The 22001-nt window shown below is 45.4% G+C and overlaps 1 protein-coding gene across 3 annotated transcripts in view; it reads left to right on the top strand.

Moving 5' to 3' along the window:
• Nucleotides 1–22001, top strand: part of EXTL3 (exostosin like glycosyltransferase 3) — a 131049-nt gene that overhangs the window by 17317 nt on the left and 91731 nt on the right. For 2 of the 3 annotated variants that reach the window (XM_058802147.1, XM_058802143.1), the window contains exon 2: nt 8300–8374. The exons of the other annotated variant lie outside the window; for it this stretch is intronic. The gene's annotated coding sequence lies outside the window, so the exon portion shown is untranslated. The remainder of the gene's footprint in view (nt 1–8299; nt 8375–22001) is intronic. 3 annotated transcript variants of the gene reach the window in all.

Below are 22001 nucleotides of genomic sequence, written 5' to 3'. Positions count from 1 at the left end.
AACAAAGGATTAACCCTTAACAACAACAGCCTGTTGCATATTCATACACCTCATCCATGATGCATCAATTCCATTCAAACACAGGATTCTGTCTGCTCATCCTCAGCTTCTTCCTCTGAATCCTGACAGCGCCTTCGAGGTGGGAAGAAGTTCATTTCTTCTGATAAGAGAGCAATAAATTCTTTATCTCTGAAAGATTCAGGTGTCCTGTGGCTGCTATCTCGCTGCGAGTCCTTTCTTTAAAAAAAATATCCTACATAGGATAGTTTCTATTTTAACATTTTGTTATAAGCTAAAACTATATTTACCACACTACTTAAGAGAATGAATCCAGCATTACTTTCTAACACAACACACATAATATTCATTTGAATATTTGTGAAAAGCCAATAATAAAATACTCATTTTTCACACAAGGAAAGGTCCAGCTGGATGGGATGATGTCCAGGTAGCAAAGGAGGGAATGAGACAGGCCATGGCTCCGTTTCCCAGTGATTTTTGTATCTGTGCTCAGATGTGCATTGCTGGAGGGAATCACACTGAAAACCACAGAGCTTTCTGTTTTAACTCCCTAACTTGAGCCTGGATCGTACAAAGCAAACCCTCCGAGCCTGTGAAGGGCTTTTTGTGCAGGAATAAAGCTCATTGTCAGCTGCCATGTTCAGACCCTTGGGAAATTGTGACCATTGTCTGGGCTATTATTGCTTAATAAAAGCTTTGCATTTCCTCATTCAGAGCCTTGAAAATCTGGTTCTGTGCTTTTAAAAATAACTCAGCGTGAGCCACAATTGGGAGCATTCACAGAGGAAATTCTTCAGCCATTTAAAACAAAGTGAAGGGAGGAAAAAAAAAAAAAAGCTCTCCTTAAAGTGCTTTTACTTATCCATGAAGAGTGAGTGGTGAAGAGTGAGTGTGTCCCAGCCGTGCTTCCACTGTCTGGATGGAGCACAGAGGCTCTGCTCCTGCTCCTGTTTGCTTCCAAAAACCCTCCAGGATTTTGGGTTCGGTGCTATCCCAGCTGGGCACGCTGGATGAATCCTCTTGGGATGTTGGATTTCTTGTGGCTCAGCACCTCGGCACAGGTGAGACCTGCAGGCACTGGTGGGGGTTGATGCTCTCTCCTGTGCTTGATGCAAAAAAGGCAGGAAAATGTTTTTCTTTCTTTGGCCACACCAGAAAAGGTCATTTCAGGTAAAATGAGATGTGGTTACATGCTGAAGGATGAGCAGGATTTTGGGCACCCACTCTGCAGGCTCTGTGGGGAAGGGGGCAGAGGAGGGGGTGCTGTGGGTTCATCACCCCAAAATTGGCTTCTCTGGAGTTTTTACTCTCCTGATTTGTGCTGGGAAATTATTACCCAGCACAGAAGCCCTGAACTATTTTGCAGATCTGCTTTGGAGGTTTTGTTTCTTTCCCTCTGTGTGTTCTTGGGTTTATTTTCCTTCTGGTGTGGAAGTAATTATGTTACTTGTTTCTTAAGTTTTGGCTCCGACTAAGAGGAGGAATGTACTCAGGTTTTTTTTTATGTTGTGGTGGTGTTTTTTCTTTCCCCGGTGTTTCTGCTGTTAAAATATTCCGGACAGCAGTAGCTGCCCACGTAGAGCACACAAATGTGTGTTTAGTGGTTTGCAAGCCATGCTTGCTCTGGGTGTGCCTCGTTGTTGTGTTCAGTGCCAGCCTCTGCCCACACGATTGGCCATCGTTTATCATTGCCATCAAGCTGGGGAGATATAATTTACATTGGTAATTAGTGCTTTGTGCAGGCCAGAATTAGCTGCACTGGCTCTTCATCTGGAAAGAAGTTTTCTCTTGGTGCTGTGTGTTAGGGTGTGAGGTGGGGATGACACTTTGGCTACAGCAGTTGCCAAAGACACTTGGTAGTGAAGGAAGCTGATGGCTGGGATATTATTTGTGTGTCTGGCTTTTATTTGTGATTGGGAATGAATTATAGCAGAAAATGCCTCTTCCATGCCTCAGTTTCCCCACCAAAAACTGAATGCTGCATGATTTGCCTGAGTGTGTTCATTAGCAGGGATTACTCTGCTCCCTTCTTCTGTCTCCTGGAGCAGCTGTGATGGGCACAGGGATGGTGGGGACAAGACTCAGCCATGCAGTAGCTGAATTCTGTCACACCATTGTGTAGTTTGGTGCTGCTGGAAATGTTATAGGTCATGTGCACCATTACAATTATTTCCATGCCAATGTTTGGAGATCTGCTGTGCCCACACGATTGGCCATCGTTTATCATTGCCATCAAGCTGGGGAGATATAATTTACATTAGTAATTAGTGCTTTGTGCAGGCCAGAATTAGCTGCACTGGCTCTTCATTTGGAAAGAAGTTTTCTCTTGGAGCTGTGTGTCAAGGTGTGAGGAGGGGATGACACTTTGGCTACAGCAGGGTTGCCAAAGATGCTTGGTAGTGAAGATGGGACATTGTCTGGGTTTTATTTGTGATTGGAAATGAATTACAGCAGAAAATGCCTGTTCCATGCCTCAGTTTCCCCACCTCAGTGTCCATTATCAGGAATTACTCTGCTCCTTTTTCCCATCTCCTGGGGCAGCTGTGATGGGCACAGGGATGGTGGGGACAAGACTCAGCCCTGCAGTAGCTGAATTCTGTCACACCATTGTGTAGTTTGGTGTTGCTGGAAATGTTATAGGTCATGTGCACCACGAAAATGATTTCCATGCCTGTGTTTGGAGAATCTGCCGTGCCCACTTTCGTTTCTATTCACATGACTGATCCAGGGTCATATGTTAAGAATATAACTGCTTTTAATTTATTATTTTTTTAAAACCATTGGTGTCTAAATGCATCTAATAGAAATGCAGACTGGAGCTCTTTAATGAGGCGTAAGTCAATCCTGGCTCTCTTTTTTTATAAGACAAAACCACCTCACACACTGGCTTCTTTTTCTATGGACTTCTGCTTTGCATTTCTACACATTCATCATAGCATGAAGCCTCTGACAAAAGGAAATAAGAAAAGGCTGTTTAAGAGACGTTTTGCTGTGCTTAAACCTGAACCTTTGCAAAGGGAAAACCCTGGGCTTCGGCAAGTGAGGCTGTGTGATGACAGGAAGGAGAAATAAAAATGATAATGCTGAATAAGTTTAGTGTAGTTGTTAATTGCACAGCAACGGAGGAGCTCTCAGGAAGGGAAATATTTCCAGTTTTGCTCCTTGCCTTTGCAAAATCACAAAATTCAGGTGATGATTGGAAGTTTTTGCCACCAAAAAATCTTCATTTGCTGGCTAAGGCAGTGGTCAAGGCCATGAGCAGCAGCATTTGAGTAGTGTGTGGCTGTCTCTGATTTTGGGGGCTTTGGGAGGAAATGGCTTTGCTGCAGGAGCAGCAGTGAAATAAAAATGATAATGCTGAGTAAGTTTAGTGTAGTTGTGCAGCAAAGGAGGAGGTCTCAGGAAGGGAAATATTTCCAGTTTTGCTCCTTGCCTTTGCAAAATCACAAAATTCAAGTGATGGTTGGATGTTTTTTGCCACCAAAAAAAATCTTCATTTGCTGGCTAAGGCAGTGGTCAAGGCCATGAGCAGCAGCTTTTGGGTGGAGGCTGGGGGTGTGTGGCTGTCTCTGATTTTGGGGGCTTTGGGAGGCAATGGGGTGTATGGGGGGTGTGTGGCCATCTCTGATTTTGGGGGTTTTGGGAGGAAATGGGGTGTATGGGGGTGTGTGGCTGTCTCTGATTTTGGGGCTTTGGGAGGCAATGGGGTGTATGGGGGGTGTGTGGCTGTCTGATTTTGGGGGCTTTGGGAGGCAATGGGGTGTATGGGGGGTGTGTGGCTGTCTCTGAGTTTGGGGTCTTTGGGAGGAAATGGGGTGTATGGGGGGTGTGTGGCTGTCTCTGATTTTGGGGGCTTTGGGAGGCAGTGGGGTGTATGGGGGTGTGTGGCTGTCTCTGATTTTGGGGCTTTGGGAGGCAATGGGGTGTATGGGGGGTGTGTGGCTGTCTCTGATTTTGGGGTCTTTGGGAGGAAATGGGGTGTGTGGGGGGTGTGTGGCTGTCTCTGAGTTTGGGGGCTTTGGGAGGCAATGGGGTGTATGGGGGGTGTGTGGCTGTCTGATTTTGGGGGCTTTGGGAGGCAATGGGGTGTATGGGGGGTGTGTGGCTGTCTCTGAGTTTGGGGTCTTTGGGAGGAAATGGGGTGTATGGGGGGTGTGTGGCTGTCTCTGATTTTGGGGGCTTTGGGAGGCAGTGGGGTGTATGGGGGTGTGTGGCTGTCTCTGATTTTGGGGCTTTGGGAGGCAATGGGGTGTATGGGGGGTGTGTGGCTGTCTCTGATTTTGGGGTCTTTGGGAGGAAATGGGGTGTGTGGGGGGTGTGTGGCTGTCTCTGAGTTTGGGGGCTTTGGGAGGCAATGGCTTTGCTGCAGGCACAGGTCGGCTGTGGCTGTGGTTTGACGGCTGAGGTCAGAGCACGCTGTGAAATCAGACTCTGCTCACACATGGCTGTGGCTGGCTGTGAAATCCTCAGTGGTTCTGGCACTGACAGCGCCCAGCCTCGCACGGCTGGTCCAGAGTGGGGAGAAAAGGAGATTTGCTGGGTTTGGAACAGCCCCATCCTTTTCTCATGGGTTGGTCCTGCATGGTCAGTGTGGTGACAAGGCCCAAGTTGGGGTCCCGGGCTCCTTTTGCTAGAGAGGACCCCAAACTTGCTTTACCAGGTTTATGGAGGAAGAGAAGGAGGAGAAGGGAGCCTTAGCAACTCCAGGCTGTGATCCAGGACTGAAAGCCAGAGGTTCCTGTGATCTCTTGCTGGTCAGAGTGACCCCAAGATGAGTTAGAAAGTCTCTTTTCCCAGCCTGGTGGTGGAACAAGGAGTCAGAGAACTTCAGTTCTCGGTCTCAAGGTTGTTTGTTGTTCCTTATCTATAAAATTCTTTCTCCTGGTCTGCTGAGGTCCGCTCAGTAGGTCAGTTATGGCACACTGATGCCCCCAGGGTGGTATCAGTTATCTTTTTATACTAAAAAACACATGTACAATATTTAGGTATTCCCAATACCTATCACCTATGTTAGACAATGAGCTCCTACTCTAAACCAATCCAAAAGTGCCACCATCACAGCAGAAGATGGAGGCCAAGAAGAAGAAGGAGAAAGGCTGGACATGACCAGATCCCTCCATCTTGCCCCCTGAACCCCCATTCTAAAAACCCCAAAAATCAAATTTTCACCTTGTGATAAATTCACTATCATTCCACTTAAACTGTTGTGGCTTGAGGATCCTCATATAAGGTTGGTAATTTTTTCCATGGGTCATAATCAAAACCACAGGTGCCTTGGCCTCTGTGCCAGGGTCTCTGAGCCCTCTGGCAGGGGTCTGGGTAATCCAGGACAGCCAGAGGGATGTCCTGAGGTTTTGTGTATAGAACAATAGATCTGTAAGACAGAACATGAAGAAGATGTTGATGAATTTTCTGAAATGCTGGCCCATGAGAAAAGTTTCTGAGAGAAAGTAGTCAGAGAGTCAGAGCTGTGATTTTTAATTTAAAAAATTTCTTTCTACAGGCAGTCAGACTTTCAGATTTAGCAAGGCTTTGCATACTGACAGGCTGCACATTGACTTGCAGTCACAGGAGCACAGTGATAAATTATTTAATTACAGACACCCAAAGAAGCGAACCAGGCGCCCACTGGGCTGTGTTGTCCCTCTGCTCCCCCACTTTGCAGGGTTTCTTGCTGGCTGATTCCCAAAATGCAGCTGTTTGCAGCAGCGGTCTCACAATTATTAATGCTAATTAGCAAGGTTCTGCTCTGTGAGTGTTCCTGCACACACACAAAGTGCTCTCAGCTCCTCGGCCGCCTAACGAGCGTGTGCTCACCCCTGTTGTTAATTAGCAGCATCCCTCCAAGGACCTGTGCTCCTCCTGGGGACGGGGGTTTGGTGTGGAGCTGCCTGTGGTGGTCAGAGCCAGTCCCTGCTGAGACTCTCGTGCAGACTCTGCCATGGCTGGGTTGTCAGCTTGTTGCCCTTTGTTTTAATCCCTGTGCACTCTCCTTGCTAAGCAGCACGGTCGCTAAGGTTAGTTCTTTCCAGGTTTGCCATTAGAACCTTGCTTTAATCAGTGCTGACAAAATCCTGGCTGGATCTGTGCTCCGGGTAGGGGTCAGGTTTAAGAGTTGTTCAGAAAGCTTTGATGCCACAGGAACATGGTGCTCCTTGTGCTGACAACAGTTTTGTGTCTCTGCCTCTTAATAACCACCCTGTAGTAACACCTTCTTCCTTGATTTGCAAAACAGCTCAATTCTGAGAAGAAATTTCCTCCTGAAAATGTGGAAGTGCAGTTTGTTCTTGGCAAATCCAGCTGGGGCTTTATTATGGCTCTGATTTAATATCCTTGGTGATGGAATGCTCCTGTTGTGGGGGAAACATCTCTGAGAGGTGATTCTCTCTACAGGACAACATTCCACTCCTATTTTTTTTAACACTGAAGGCAATAGAAAGGGAAGAAGCTGGTAAATAATATGACTATAAATGAGAACCAAATGATACTTTAATTTTTATGGATGTTCATGATAGAAAAGCAACGTGAGATCAGGAGGTCTTTCCAGAAGAGGAGGGCTGCTCTTAAATATCTCTGCTTTGTCCCTGGGTTTATGTGTTCAGTATCATCCAGAAAACTCTTGGTTTTGCATTTGAGTGTAATTTGCATTTAGATTGGCTGCCTGAAGGGAGTCTCTTGCAGGGGAGATGGGGCTGTGTGGCTCCAGTCTCTCGCAGATCTGGCTGGAAGTAATGGCATTTACATAAAAAACATTAGCTCTGTTATTGATAAACATGAAAGGCATCAATTTCATTTAATTTTTTGATGAAGAGCTTTTAATATAAGCACACAATAGCACTGAGGTAGTAACATTCCTGTCCCCCCATCTCTCTGTACTGACCTCTTGTTTTAAGGGCAAGCTTTGATGGGGATTTTGTTGATGGAGAGATGGGAAGTTATTTCTATTCCAATTTACTGGAGTAGCCAGTTGTTGTGCTACATTGTGGGGAATTATTTAATGCCCATTTGAAGAGGTGTCTCTATTAATTGAACGGGGATTTAATGTCTCCCTGAAGCACAGTTGGTCTGTGTGTGATGTACACCAACACGTACTGCTGGCAATTCTATGGATAATCTTTTCCTTAATCAAAATGGGTTTAAGCAGAACTTCAGTGGCGCCTCATTAAGGGGATAAAATGTGTTGAAACAACAAATATATTAAAGGGAACTTCTTTGGTGCACTCCAGATCAGAGCCCATGCAACCCTTCAGCACCGTGGCTGCACAAACATTTGTTCCCCTGCGTGTGTAATGGTGCTTTGGGGACCAGGAGTGTCACAGAGAGCTGTGATTCACTGCCTCTGGAGCCACTGGCTTTGGGAAGCTCTGCTGCTGCTCTCATGTATAAATACTCTGCTTTTCTCCTGGGCTGCCTCAGGTCTGACCTCAGCAGCCTCCAGAGGCAGCGGGTGCTGCAGTTGTTTTCAAGCATCGCAGCATTTGCTTGCTGAGAGCTTTGCAGGTGCTGTGAGTGCCTGACCTCGGAGCTGGGGAGGTGAGGGTGCCTGTTCTGCACTGATTACCTGGCCTGCTTCTTTGTCAGGACCTAGGACATCCCTCTGGCTGTCCTGAAGCAGCCAAGACCCCTGCCAGGGGGGCTCAGAGACCCTGGCACAGAGCCCAAAATGCCCCTGTGGTTTTGATTATGACCCACGGAGCAAATTACCAACCTTATATGAAGATCAGCAAGCCACGACAAATTAAATAGAATGATAGTGAATTTATCACAAGGTGAAAAAGTAGATTTTGGGGTTTTTAGAATGGGGTTCCAGGGGCGCAAAATGGAGGGATCTGGGTGTGTCCAGCCTTTCTCCTTCTTCTTCTTCTTGGCCTCCATCTTCTGCTGTGATGGTGGCACTTTGGATTGGTTTAGAGTAGAAGCTCACTGTCTAACATAGGTGATAGGTATTGGGAAGTCATTGTAAATATTGTACACGTGGTTTTTAGTATAAAAAGATAACACCGCCCCAGGGGCAGGCAGAGTGCCTGGAACTGTCCTGCTGGACAGACCTCAGCTGGACAGGAGAAAGAATTTTATAGATAAGACACAATAAACAACCTTGAGACTGAGAAATGAAGAGCTCTGACTCCTTCTTCAAGTGCTGGGCTGGGAAAAGAGACTTTGGAACTTTTCTCGGGGTCACTCTGACAAGCTAGAGATCCTGGCACTTCTTGATGTAAAAAATTTGTTGAAATTTTTTGGTCACTTTATATTTACAGCTCTTTTCCCTCTCTAACAGGCTCCAGACAGATGAGTAGAGAGCTGGCTGCAGAAGAGGGACAGATTCCAGCTTGCCAGCTGCTCACCGTGTACAGTGAGTACCTTCATATTTCAGGAATAAAACTTTCTGTGGTGCCTGATGTCAGCCTCAAATTGCCTCCATTGGGGCACAGCATTAAGTCTGCATGCTTGGACAGTGTTTTCCTGAAAGTACAATCTTCCTTGGCTTAACTCTTGTTTTGGGAGAAGCTGTGCTCCAGTTTTACCTAAAGTGGTAAATTGTGTCCTCATCCCACTTGCAGTGGCAGAGCAGAGAACTGCCGCAGTTCTGCTCAGGGCTGTGGGGAATCAGCTCTAAAGGTGTCACCTGAGGCTTCCTGTGTGGATCAGGAGTGGAAATGCTCCCCAGAGCTCTTCCAGCCTTGCTGGAGGTGCTGGAGCTGAGCGAGGAGGGTGGATGAGGTTCCTGCCACGGCACATGCCGGGGTTGCTCATAAATGAGTGCTATGAAATCAGCCAAATGAGGCTTGGCTGGGCTGGTGGGTGGAAAACAGCAGGAATAAACCACTGGAAAGCATTGCCCAGTCCATGGTAAGGATGGCAGGTTTGCCCTGAAAGTGGAGGAGAAAATCTTTATTTCATGGGGAATTTTTACACATTAAAATGCCTTGCATGCGTGTTAATGGGCTGTAATAACGAGCCTGTGCTTTATGAGGTGTCTGCAAACATCTTAGAACTCGCAATTGTGAGGGAGTAAATACTCCAGCTAGTAAATTTTGAGTAATTGGAATGTCTTGGCCCATGTGGGGTGGCCAGACTGAAATAGGGAATTGCCTCTGAAAGGCAGGAGGATGCTCTAGCACAGGCTGCAAAATGCAGGTGAGTGTGGGAGCTGCAGGAATTGAGTTTATTGTGACAGTCCTGCCAGGTGATCCCCTAAGGATCATGTGGGATGATGAATCTTGAAACTGAAAGTGTTTGTTAACAAAAGTCAGGGATGAAATGATGCATTGAGAGACTGGGTTGTGTCATCAGGTTGGTGTGGATGTACCCAGGGAGGAGGGCAGAGAATTCCTGTGCTTTATTTGTGGCTTCCTCATTTCTCCCATACCCAACCAGTACATGCAGGGGGTCCTGGGCTCAGGTGTCTATTCCTGTGTAATACAGCATTTCTGTACTTCTGGATCCAGGAAATGTTTGTGCTCTGCCAAACACAGCAGGGACTCCCCTCAGCTGGAACACAGCTCCTGTGAAAAATTCCACAGTGAATAACAGGACTGGGAGCAGCACTGGGGGCACGTGAAGGACAAACCAGGCTGGTATTGACCAACACTGTGCCAAGGTCCTCATCGACAGCTCTGATCCCAGGCTGTGCTCTGAGCCAGAGCTGCTGACTCGAGGAGCTGCAGTCAGTCAATACCATTGAATTCTCCTTCTCTTTTGCATATCTTAAGGAGGAGGGAGTCTCAGGCTGACAGCTGTGCAGTCTGCACAAGGCCAGGGCTGCACCGCTTTCCCCCAGTGCCAGGATCTCTAGCTTTCAGAGTGACCCTGAGAAGAGTTCCAAAGTCTCTTTTCCCAGCCCAGCACTTGAAGAAGGAGTCAGGGCTCTTCATTTCTCAGTCTCAAGGTTGTTTATTGTGTCTTATCTATAAAATTCTTTCTCCTGTCCAGCTGAGGTCCATCCAGCAGGACAGTCCAGGCACTCTGCCTGCCCCCAGAGCAGTGTTATCTTTTTATACTACAAACTACATGTACAATATTTACAATTACTTTCCAATGCCTATCACCTATGTTAGACTGTGAGCTTCTACTCTGAACCAATCCAAAAGTGCCACCATCACAGCAGAAGATGGAGGCCAAGGAGAAGGAGAAGGAGAAAGGCTGGACATGCCCAGATCCCTCCATCTTGCCTCCTGAACCCCCATACCAAAAACCCCAAAAATCTGCTTTTCCACCCCATGATAACTTCACTATCATTCTACCTAAAATGTTGTAGCTTGCTGAACTTCATATAAAGTTGGTAATTTTTTCCATGGGTCATAATGAAACCCACAGGTGTTTTGGGCTCTGTGCCAGGGTCTCTGAGCCCTCTGGCAGGGGTTTGGCCATCCTGGACAGCCAGAGGGATGTTCTGGGTTCCCACACCCCAGGACATCATTTGGCCTGTGCAACATTTATTGCCCTGCTGTGGTGTGCAGCAGGTTCAGCATTGACCTTCAGGAGCCATTCTGGGTTAGTGGGGCTGGTGCCCAGAGGAATGAATGCAGGAGACAAGGATTTCATGTTTGGAGTCCTTTTTAGGGTGGAAGACTGTGATTAAAGCAAGGAGTATGGATTGAGGTCAGTAGGAGCTAGCTGAGGGAAGGGCAGGGAGCTGGAATAGAGGAGACGCTGGAAACAGTCTGTGATTGCCATGGAGCAGCAAAATAACCTGTGTCAAGGGACTCCTCAACAAGTCATTCTTATGCAAAACTCTCTCCATGACACTAAATACCTAAATAACTGCATTAGGCCTGGAATCTAAAAATACTTTTGAGACAACTCATCTTCAAACACCTCCTGAGACTTCCTGGCTTGGCAGCAAAGCCAGGTTGTGCAGGAGTTTTGTAGCAGGTCCCTTCCTGTGAGGATGTGGCACCATCCACGTGAGCATCCGTGTGGGTCTGATGCCTCCTGTGCTTCCCGCAGGGCTCTGCTCACAGTGGAGAGGGGCTGGGGGAGAGAGAGCACCGGGGCATGGCAGGGAGGGTTTGTGCTGCCCGTTCAGCTGGAACCCCTGCTCACAGCTGCTGCTCCCCTCAGAAGATGCTGGAGACTTTTTAAAAACTCAGGACGTGGCAAACAAACGCCTGAGCTGGGTGAGGCTGGGCTGGGTCTGTCCTGCCTCCAGCCATGGCCAGCAGGAATGTCCTTCATGTCCCATCAGTTTATTCAGCTCTTGTGCTTTTTCAGCCTCTGTCCAGGCATTTAAAAGTTTAACTTTGTGTGGTAAATTATTTCTTTTTGGTAACTGCACCTACTGCCAGCTCATGTTCGGGGAATTGTCATTGTCATTTGCATTAAAATTCTGTAAATCCCTACTTGTGTCCCATGTCAAAGGACTATTTTCCAGACTAAAATATCCTAATCGATTCAATGGTTCTTGCAGAGATGCTTCATGTTTTTGACCATCTTTACTATAATATTCACTGTTTACAATTTTTGGTCATTTTTTCTGCTCTTGAGTGTTCTTATTAGCAAATTGAAAGAACCTTTGGGTTTTTGAGGTCCTGTCCTTTTGCTGCAGTTCTCTGTATATTTAGCCATAGAAAAGAAAACAGGAATTTTGATGCTCCATGTAATAATAACCCATAGTCATTTATTTATTTATTTCTAAAAAGCAGAGATTTGTGTGTCTAATCTAAAAACTCTGTCAGAAAAGCTATGAATAAACCTGATAGCATTGCAGTGCACTGAGTCACTGGAACAATACATTGTTAACAAGGAGCCCTGGCAGGGTTGTGTGGCTTTTTGCTAAAGCTGGGATGCATCTTTGTATCCTGCAGCAATTTTGTGAAACTAAATGGCTGCTGGTGTCTACTGCATCTTCTAAATGGTGACAGGAATCATTCTGGGTGTTAAACACTCTGCCCCTCTGCATTGGTTAAGAAATTGTATCCAAATGGAGAATTGGTCTTATTTAGGTAAATATAAATCCGTCATCAAACAGGTGCTGGTTCTGCAAGGGCAGGGCCTGGCTCTCTGTCTCCTCTGCTCTGCATCAATGATATTTATTTTATTAGTGGCTTCCAAAAAGCAGAACTGGAATGTGATGTGATTAAAGTGTTAACACCAGGGCTGCAGTCCCAGGGGCTGACAAGTCTGTGGTTTTCTCTCTCTGCCCTGACTCACATCCGTGGCTTTTGCGCTGCCCTGAGGTGAGTCAGGGCTCCCCAGGGCTGATTAAAGCCCTGCCCTGTGGGCAGCCTGGGAAACCTGGGCCTCTGTTCAGCTGAGAACTCTTGGATGTTTTCCCCAGTGCTGAATCACAGCTCCTGAACCATCCAGGGCAGTTTTTTCCCAGTGTTCAGCTTTATCTTCCACCACTGTGCTTTTTTTCTTTCCTCTCTGCTGCCTTTAGCCCCAGAAAGCTCCCAGCTCTGTCTGTGCTCCACTGTGGCTTCTGTTCTGCACAGGGAGCCCAAGGACCACAAGGACCAAATCCTTGTGGCAGTTCTCTCCCAAAGCAGCTGATTTCTGCAGCACAGTCAGTTCATTGCACACATCTGTCAATAAAACACCAAAAGCTCCCCAAAGCCTCACCTGGCCTGCCAAGATGTGTCACCTGTGCCTCAACCAGCTGGGGAGTCCTCCTGGGCAGGGGACACCATAAAGAGGAGAGAGGGAGAGAAACACATCCAGAAACTCTAGGGTGATTTCCTACCACTCCTCAGGGTGTCCCAGCCCCTGCTTGTGGGTGAAGGACGGAGGTTTTTTAGTATTTCTTCCCTTGATATCTATATCTATATCTATATCTATATCTATATCTATATCTATATCTATATCTATATCTATATCTATATCTATATCTATATCTATGTCTATGTCTATGTCTATGTCTGTCTTTGTATTTATTTATATCTATATCTAATATCTATTTAATCTATATCTATATTTGTATTTATTTATATTTATATTTATATTTATATATCTATCTCTCTATATCTATCTATCTAAATAATATCTAATAATCTATATCTATATTTGTATCTAATATCTATATAATCTATATCTATATTTGTATTTATTTATATTTATATCTATATCTATCTCTATATCTATAATATCTAATAATCTATATCTAAATCTATATCTAATATCTATATTTGTATTTATTTATATTTATATCTATATCTATCTAACTATATAATATCATCTATATCTATATTTGTATTTATGTATATTTTTATTTATATCTATCTCTATCTCTATCTATATTTATAATATCTAATAATCTATATCTATATCTAATATCTATATAATCTATATATTTGCATTTATTTATATCTATATCTATATCTATATCATCTGTATCTATATACAAATACATAAATTTATATTAATGGCCCTTTCTTTTCCTCTCCTGTGTGTGAGGTTGCACACAGGCAGCCTGTCAGCCCACAGCCAGCCTACTGTAATAATTTCAGCTGTAGTTTAGTAAGGTAGTAAATTGAGAGTAATTTTTAATCTGCTTGGGAGAAAAACAGCTTAATTGGCTGTTTCTCCTGGTGGTTCCAGCATTATTTTTGGCCTTGGAGGGTATAAATGCAGCAGACATTGATCTCCCTGAATGAGGGGTCAGCTCTTCCTGGACAGCACTGGAACACTGCATCTATTTATTTATATTTCACCTTTTTTAGTGCATAATACAGCCAGTGTGGAAAGGGCCTGTAAAATGCTGAGCTGTGTGGTGGAATTTTGCTGTGCCCAAGTAAATCTCTTGTGATGAGAGACTCCATGAAGGGGAAACCTCCTGGATGAGCTTGGAGCAAGGGGAGGTTTGGAGACGTCCCTGTGGTGATGCGGCCACGCTGGGGAGGTGGAGCTGGGAGAATCCAGCCCCTTGTGCCACCACCCAGGGGACTTTTCCGTGCAATGCAGCCACTGAAACTGGAGCAGAGCAGTGTGGGACAATGTGTGGCAGGGAGCTGGAACAGGCTGCCTTTGTGGCACATCACAAAGCCAGCAGTGTGTGCTGCAGTGCTCCTGCTTGCTGGGCCTGGAATGGCAGCCCGCCTTCTGCTCTCCTCCCTTCCCTCCAGGAGCTGCTTCACATCTGGGGAGAATAAGGCACTGTTTGTGTGTTTATTTCGTTTCTGCTCCCAGTGCTTGGATCACACACGGGGTTAGAGGGAAGGAGCTCAAGTGAGGTGAAAGCCACCAGGTTGATGTTAGTGCAGGGCTGCAATTCTCCAGGCCTCTTCTTGCTCCACAGAACTCCCTGTAGTAAAGAGGTGGAGGTCAGGTCTTCTCTCAGGTAAGAGGAAACAGCCTCAGGTTGTGCCAGGGGAGGTTATGTTTGGATATTAGGAAAAATTTCTGCATGGAAAGGCTTGTCAACCACTGGATTGGATGCCCATCACCATCCCTGGAAGTGTTCAAAAAAAGGTGTGGATGTGACACTTGAAGACCTGGTGTAGTGGTGAATGTGGTGGTGCTGAGTTGATGGTTGGAATTTTGTGATTTTCCAACCTTAAAGATTCCCTGATTCTTCTCTTGGTCTTGCTGTTTCTTTTCATTGTTAAATAACAAAGCTCAGCCGCCCCGTGGAACAGGATGAGCTTTGAGGTCTTTTCCAACCCAACCCATTCCATGAACTTGTGGCTTCATTTATCCAGCAGCCGATACTGAGAGCCCTCTCTGGAACTCATTTCAGTTTATCTGACCTCAGACACCTGGGAAGGGAACAGTGCTGGGAGGAGAACCCTGCAAGGAACAAAGCCTGAAAACAGCTTTGTGATATGAAAATGTTGCAGTAATTATTCAGTACAATAAAACTGTTTCAAAGTGGTTAAAAATGATTAAAAGGACTCTGCAGGAGGTTTGCATTACTGTAGCAGTGACTGGGGAGTGAGAAACAATGGCAGTGGCACAAATTTGGGTCTGTGAGTGAACTCTGGAGACAGCTGGGTGTAAATGCTGGGTGTAAATGCTTTCTAGATCTCAGACTTGATAAAAACTTGGGAACTTCTACTTGGGATAGAAGTGCATTAGCTCACATTGTCAGTGAGGCGTTTCTACACTGAATGTTTACCTGGCAGTTCAGAGGGAGGCCCTTGGGAGTAACTGTGGGAAGCACAAGTGAAATCCCCCTTGCTTTTGTTGCAAGGAAGTTCCCAGCACAACTCCATCACAGAGGGCCCTGATATGAGAAGGGTTTACTTTATGAATTGTTCTGTCATCACTCAGCGGGATAATTGGCTTCTGATTAGGGAGGAAATCTAGCTGCAGGTTGGTGTTTGAGGTTCTGAAGTCCTCTTGAAAAGGCAGAGCTCCTCCTCAAACATCGACGGCTCTCCCGAGAAGGGGATGCTGGAGACTCCATTAAACGGGCATTGATGTAACAGCTGTTCCTGTTTAAACAACTTTATTTCTTCCTCCTCCTGTTGCAAATCAGAGGAAGAGTGGGAATCAGTGTTGTTGTTTGTTCAGAATTAATAACAAGGTTATTAAATTTTTTACTGCTGGAGATGTTTTTGTCACGTGCTTCCTGCACTCGGTGCCTCTCAGACCTGCTGCTGCTCTCTGGGTGTTTTTTAGCTGGTGATGCTGATGACTGAAGGATTCCTATTCCTTCTGTTCCCAGCTCCCAGGTGACTCAGGAGCTAAATGCAAGCCAAGATCTGTGCCTCCCACAGGCAGCAGAAAGGCTGATGTGGATGGAAGGCACGGGCATCTTGCTGTGAAGATGATGCTTACAATTTTACAAGAGGAATTTTTCTTGGTCCAGAGTAGTGAGCAAGGGCGGCAGCTTTACCTCTCCAGGGAGCTTTCACTTCTTCCTCTGAGGCTGGCTTCAGCCTGGATCTGTATTAGGTAGTGCTGCAAAAAAACCTACCTGGAATTTAAGAATATCCTGACCTGGAAGGGACTCATATCACAATAAGGATCATCCAGGGCAGCTCCTGGCCCTGCACAGACGCCCCAACAATCCCACCCTGTGCATCCCTGAGAGTGCTGTCCAAACACTCCCAGAGCTCTGGCAGCCCTTGTTTTGCATATTTGAAAAGAGAGGGGGAAGATTTTGGAAGCTGGTGCTGAGTGGGGCTGGATCTGTAATGGGATCAGGGTCGTTGCACAGAGCTCAGCCCTCTGTACCAGTGGCATTTTTGGAGGAGAGATTTAACCTGGGAGGGGATTGCCATGCACTGAGACTGCCCCCAAGGAAAGGAGGATTTGCTTCTTCCCTCTTCCCTCCTGTGTGGGGCTGCCTGAACTCGCAGCTCCATCCTGCTGCTCCAGCTGCTGCCTTTCCCAGCGGACAGATTTAGAGTCCTTTTCATTCTGCCTGGAGTGCTCACCGTGAGGCTCATGCCTTTGAGGAGGGAAAGGAGCCTTTGTCAGGTCTCCAGGGAGCTAATTTATACAGATCCTCTCGGGTTCACTGGCCAAGTGTGTCTTTGTGGCCATGTGCTTTTGCCTCTGAGATGGAATCCTCAGAGCAAGGCCGAGTGTCGGGCTGCTGCTGCTGCTGCCGGGGCTGCAGCTGCACAGCTCATCCTTTAAGGAGGGAAAATTGCCAGAATTTTGGGGCTGAATTGGCTGTCTCGGCCTTTCTGGTCAAAGTTGGCTTTTGTTGTTCCAAAGTTGTGGATTTTGTCAACCTTTAACCTTTAGGCTAAAGCACTTTTAAACAATGAGTTTATTTTATCAGAGATATGAGCAGGAGATTAGAAGATGTGTGGGAAAAGAGTGATCTTGCCCTTGCCAACTCTGACCGGTTTCACTTGTATATTAGTTTGCTGCATTTTATTTCTATACAATAAAAAAACAGTAAATGTTTAAAAAAGTGTTATAGCTGCATTTTTTTAAGCCACGGTTACAAAAGAATAAAAAAATTGAGATAAAAATTGACTTGCTGTTGAACAGTGAGCTCTCTGCCTAATAACCAAAATTAAAAGTTTTTATGAACAGTCTCTCCAGAAACTTCTTAAGAATGGGGAAAGCTTTTAAAAAATCTGTTGGAAATCCCAAACCAGCAGGGGGTAGATGGAAATATCAACAGGAGAAAACAATTTCTGCACAGCCCGAATTTGTTTTTGGAGAGGTTTTCCCTTCTCCGGAGAAGGAGGAAATGCAGAGTGACAGAGAGGTGACTGCTGAAACCCAGTGCCACTGCTGGGTCTCCTGATGGTTTTTCCTGCCCAAATGAAGGCCCCTGGTTTGTTTTTTTTTTTCTTTGCTCTGTTCATTTTATTCAGAGTAAGTGTTCCCATTATCCCGTGCATGTGAAAGGCTCCCGGCCCTGCCTGAGCTGGATAATAAGGGAGTAATGCGAGAGCAGCCTAATTTATAACTTGTGAAGTGATTCTCTTCAGAGCACTAATGAGCAGTGACCCAAGCACAGGTAAATTATCTGTAGGGTTTTCCCCCCCCCCCCTTTTCCTCTTAGATCTCTGATCATTTCTCTCCCCAGGCAACCTGTCTTTCACCACCATTAGCGTGGTCTCAGTTTTTGTCTGCGTTCCAAAGTTGAACCACTTTATCCACAATTGATGTGTGCTCCTGTAGGGTGGAGAGCACAACGTTGGGATAAAAGCATTTCTAATAGCACGGCTCATTCTTGTGCTGGAGAGGAATAATGGACGTGGGATTCAGCTTTAGAGTTAGAAAGCTCTCTAAATTTAGAGTGTGCCTGTGCATTGTAGCTGAACTGATCTCATGGCAAGCTGGTGATGCAAGGAAAGGTTTTTGCTCCCACTGATCTTTTTGCACTGATACAGATCCACTCCCTTCCCTCTCAGTGCAGACAGTTTCCTTCCAGCCTAACTCCTTGATTCAGGCTTGGAAATTGGGATGGAGATTCCTCTTTTCAGCAGCACCAGGCCATGGGATCAGCTGAGCAGCAATGCAAAACCACATCCCAAACGAAGCCTCTCGTGCCAGGAGTGTGTCACTGTCTAAAAGTGCTCCCAGTAACTCTGCTCCCTCCCTGCTGGCATTTTAGGGCAAAAATCAGGGTTTTCCTACTGCTGGGTTATCCTGAGTAAAGTTACTCCTCCTGGGAGTAGCTGCTGTGAAAAACGCCAGTCACTTGTTTTTAAAATTTTCAAAGTTTAATAGTAAGAAAATGGTTATAAAAATAGGAATACAATTAGAGTAATAATAATATTAATACAGTTAGAGTATTAATAATATTATTGTAGAGTAATACAATTAGAGTAATAATAATTTGGACAATTTGAATTAGGACAATATGAGACAACGAAGACAAAGAGTTACAGATGTCCAGGTACCTTTTCTGGGCAAAATAAGCCGGAAAAAGGACACACATTAACAAAGGATTAACCCTTAAAAACAACAGCCTGTTGCATACTCCTACACCTCATCCATGATGCATCAATTCCATTCAAACACAGGATTCTGTCTGGTCATCCTCAACTACTTCCTCTGAATCCTGACAGTGCCTTTGAGGTGGGAAGAAGTTCATTTCTTCTCATGAGAGAGCAATAAATTCTTTATCTCTGAAAGATTCAGGTGTCCTGTGGCTGCTAGCTCAGTCCTTTATTTTTAAAAAGAATCCTACATAGCACAGTTTCTATTCTAACATTTTTTATAACCTAAAACTGTATTTAACACACTACTTAAGAGAATTAATCCAGCATTACTTTCTAACACAACACACCTAATATTCATTTGAATATTTGCCAAAAGCCAATCATAAAATACATGCATTTTTCACACTGTTTTTGCTGACAGTCCCCAAAAGAATGCAGAGAACTGTGGGCAGGCACATGCTCTGTGATGTTCTGTGTGCTACAGCCAGCTTGGAAAATAATTAAAACCCCAACGTTTTGCTGTTTTTTTGATGGATGTTGTTGGATACTTAATGGAGCTCGTTGGCAGTAAACACTCCTTCCCTGGGGATCTTTCCAGAGTCATTAAATCCGGTGAGGGATAATCTGGAATGGTCTCCTGTTCGTCTGGAACATTTGCTGGACACGGGAGCTGCAAAAAGGGGCCCTGTCAGGCCTCCCTGAGCAGCTGCAGGGTGACAGCAGAGGTGAAGGGCCAGCACAGGCGTTACTGAAAATACTAATTACAGATGATGTCTGGTTCTGTAAATAAGAAATACAGATGATGCTGTGGTGCTGAAAAAAACCCCCAGCTTTAACTCTTAAGGGCGGTGTTGATCCCCCAAAGGAAAATCGTAAAAGGCCGCGAGCAGTGAGTGAGAGTTACAAAGTGGCTTTTAGTCAGAGATGTGCAGATTCCAAACATTAATTTGGGTGGGGGAAAAAAAAGGGAATTAGTTCAACAGCTGCTGGGCTCTTTCTAAGCCCTTTCCGAGGGGGCTTTGAGTTGGGGACTGCAGCAGGTTGTACTTGATGCAGGAGGTTTTGAGCTCGTTTATACCCAGCGTCAAATTCCAGGCTAGCAAGCGCTGCTTGTTTTTGTGTGTGGTGTTTGCTCCCCCAGGACAGGGCGAGCACAGGTGGGGACATTGATCTCCAGAAGGTCACAGCAGCAGCTGCAGGGGGGCCTTTGCAAAATGCTTCACTTGCAAAGGGACGTGCTGCAAAAATTCTCTGCTTTCTGCCTCACTTGGGGCTTTCTTTTGCAAAATACTGGCTTTCAAGAAGGATTTAAATGTGACTTGCAGATGTTTGTGTGATAGTGGGTTTAATGCTGTATTTTGAGGGAGCAGCTTTTGCTGAATGTAACCTTGGGCAAAGTTTAAAACAAGCAACCAAAAAAAAAAAAAAAAAGCAAAAAGGGAAGTGATAAAGATCTGGCAGCCATACAAATATGGATTTGTGTGGGAAGGCCCGAAATGTGCTGGGTCTCTTATCGGGAAGCGTGGAATAACAAAGCCTGGCCCCTGCCCCTTGCCTGGAGCCCCCTGCCCCTCCTGCAGCCTCCAGTGCTGAGCCCCACGGCTCTCCTGAGGGTTTGGAACGGGGCTGCTCACCTGGCACAGGGGCAGCAGATCACAACCAGCCCAAACCCTTCAGAATGTTGGTGGGAGAAGCCCCAGAGCAGCAGCCAGGCAAGGTCAGTGCAGTGCCTTGCATTGCAGCACGTGTTAAACGCAGCAGTGTTCCCAGCTGGAATTGCCCCAATTCCAGCCTTGTCATCCAGATGAAGTGGGCTGCAAATACATTTCTGTGGGAATTGCTCTGGATGCACAGCACCTTTAATAATGTCTCAATATCTGCCTCACTGTGTGTAGTTCTAATATAACCAGAAGCCAAGGGCGCAGATGGAATTATCAGCCAAAATACTTTGACTTGGCTGCTAAAAACTGCACCCAAAAAAAAAAAAAAAATTGTAATATAATTTTAGTGCAAATAGTAGCATGAGTGAGCACATTGGAGAAGCATCTCTGAGCTGGAGGGCAAAGAATCACAGAGAGAGAATATCCTGAGTTGGAAGGGATTCATGAGGACCATGGAGTGCAGCTCCATGGTAAAGAAAGGACTTGCAGCAAAGTAGCAGCCACAGGACACCTGAATCTTTCAGAGAAAAAGAATTTATTGCTCTCTTATCAGAAGAAATGAACTTCTTCCCACCTCGAAGGCGCTGTCGGGATTCAGAGGAAGAAGTTGAGGATGATCAGACAGAATCCTGTGTTTGAATGGAATTGATGCATCATGGATGAGGTGTATGAATATGCAACAGGCTGTTTTTAAAAGTTAATCCTTTGTTAACAGGTGTCCTTTGTCCTTTTTCGGGCTCCTGCTGCCCAGAAAAAGGTACCCAGACCCTCTGTAACTCTTTGTTTTCATTGTCTCATATTGTCCTAATTCAAATTGTCCAAATTATTATTACTCTAATTGTATTCCTATTTTTATAACCATTTTATTACTATGAAAATTTTAAAATTTTTAAAAACAAGTGATTGGTGTTTTTCACAACAGGTAATGCTGGAATTGCACAACCTCCTTCCCTGAGGAGGTTTCAGGTTTTCCCTGGGGAGGTTTCAGGTTTTCCCTGGCTCTTTGGAGCTTCCCGTTCCTTGGATTAGCAGTGAGGAAATGGTGGCACCTGTGTGGGGCAGTGACAAAGCTGAGTTAGGGGTGATGGCCCCTTTGCTGTGGCATGTACCAGCCTGGTTTTGCAAGCAGGATCTTGGAGCTCCTAAAATTCCTGTGATCATGCAAGCTCCCAAGAAAGCCAGCTGATGTCACAGACATGTTTTATGAAAAATTCTTTCCTTAGGATTTTTTCTCCTGAGAAGCTGAGAGGGCTCAGGAACAAAATGTAAACAGTGATTATATAATTATAATTATATAATTGTTATCTGCTGCTGTGGAATGCAACAGGTGCATCTGTGATTGGTCTCATGTGGTTGTTTCTAACTAATGGCCAATCACAGCCCAGCTGTCCAGACTGTCTGGTCAGTCACAAACCTTTGTTATTCTTTCTTTTTCTATTCTTAGCCAGCCTTCTGATGAAATCCTTTCTTCTATTCTTTTAGTATAGTTTTAATATAATATATATCATAAAATAATATGTTTTCTATAATATATGTCTTAAAAATATTTCAGCCTTCTGAAACATGGAGTCAACATTCTCATCTCTCCCCTCATCCTGGGACCCCTGTGAGCACCACCACAAGCTGAGGCACTGGGTTAGCCCAGGAAAAGCTTTTCAGGCCCTGCACTTGCTCTAAATGCAGCCTGCAGCCCTGGGCACTCTCCTGAGCTGCTGGGTGCTGGTGAGTTGTGTGCTGTGCCCTGTGGGTTACACTGAAAACACGCGTGGAATATAAATACAGATGTATAAACCCATTACACCCCGTGTGTGTGATCAGTGTGTGCCTCTGGGGGAGGGACCCTGTCCCACAGCCTTTCTGCTGGACAGCCTTTGAAAGTGCTCCTCTCACTCTCAGGTTTCCTTTCCAACTGCATCCTCAAATGTATTTCCAACTGAAATATATATAAATCAGCTGCTTCAGGGGTTTGGGTTGTTTTTTTTTTTTTAACAGGAAGGAACTCCAAATATGTTTATTTTCA

Source organism: Ammospiza caudacuta, chromosome 3 (genome assembly GCF_027887145.1).
Source record: "Ammospiza caudacuta isolate bAmmCau1 chromosome 3, bAmmCau1.pri, whole genome shotgun sequence".
NCBI lineage: Eukaryota > Metazoa > Chordata > Aves > Passeriformes > Passerellidae > Ammospiza > Ammospiza caudacuta.
The sequence above is the reverse complement of the archived record's forward strand: the minus strand, read 5'-3'. Positions and strand labels throughout refer to the sequence as shown.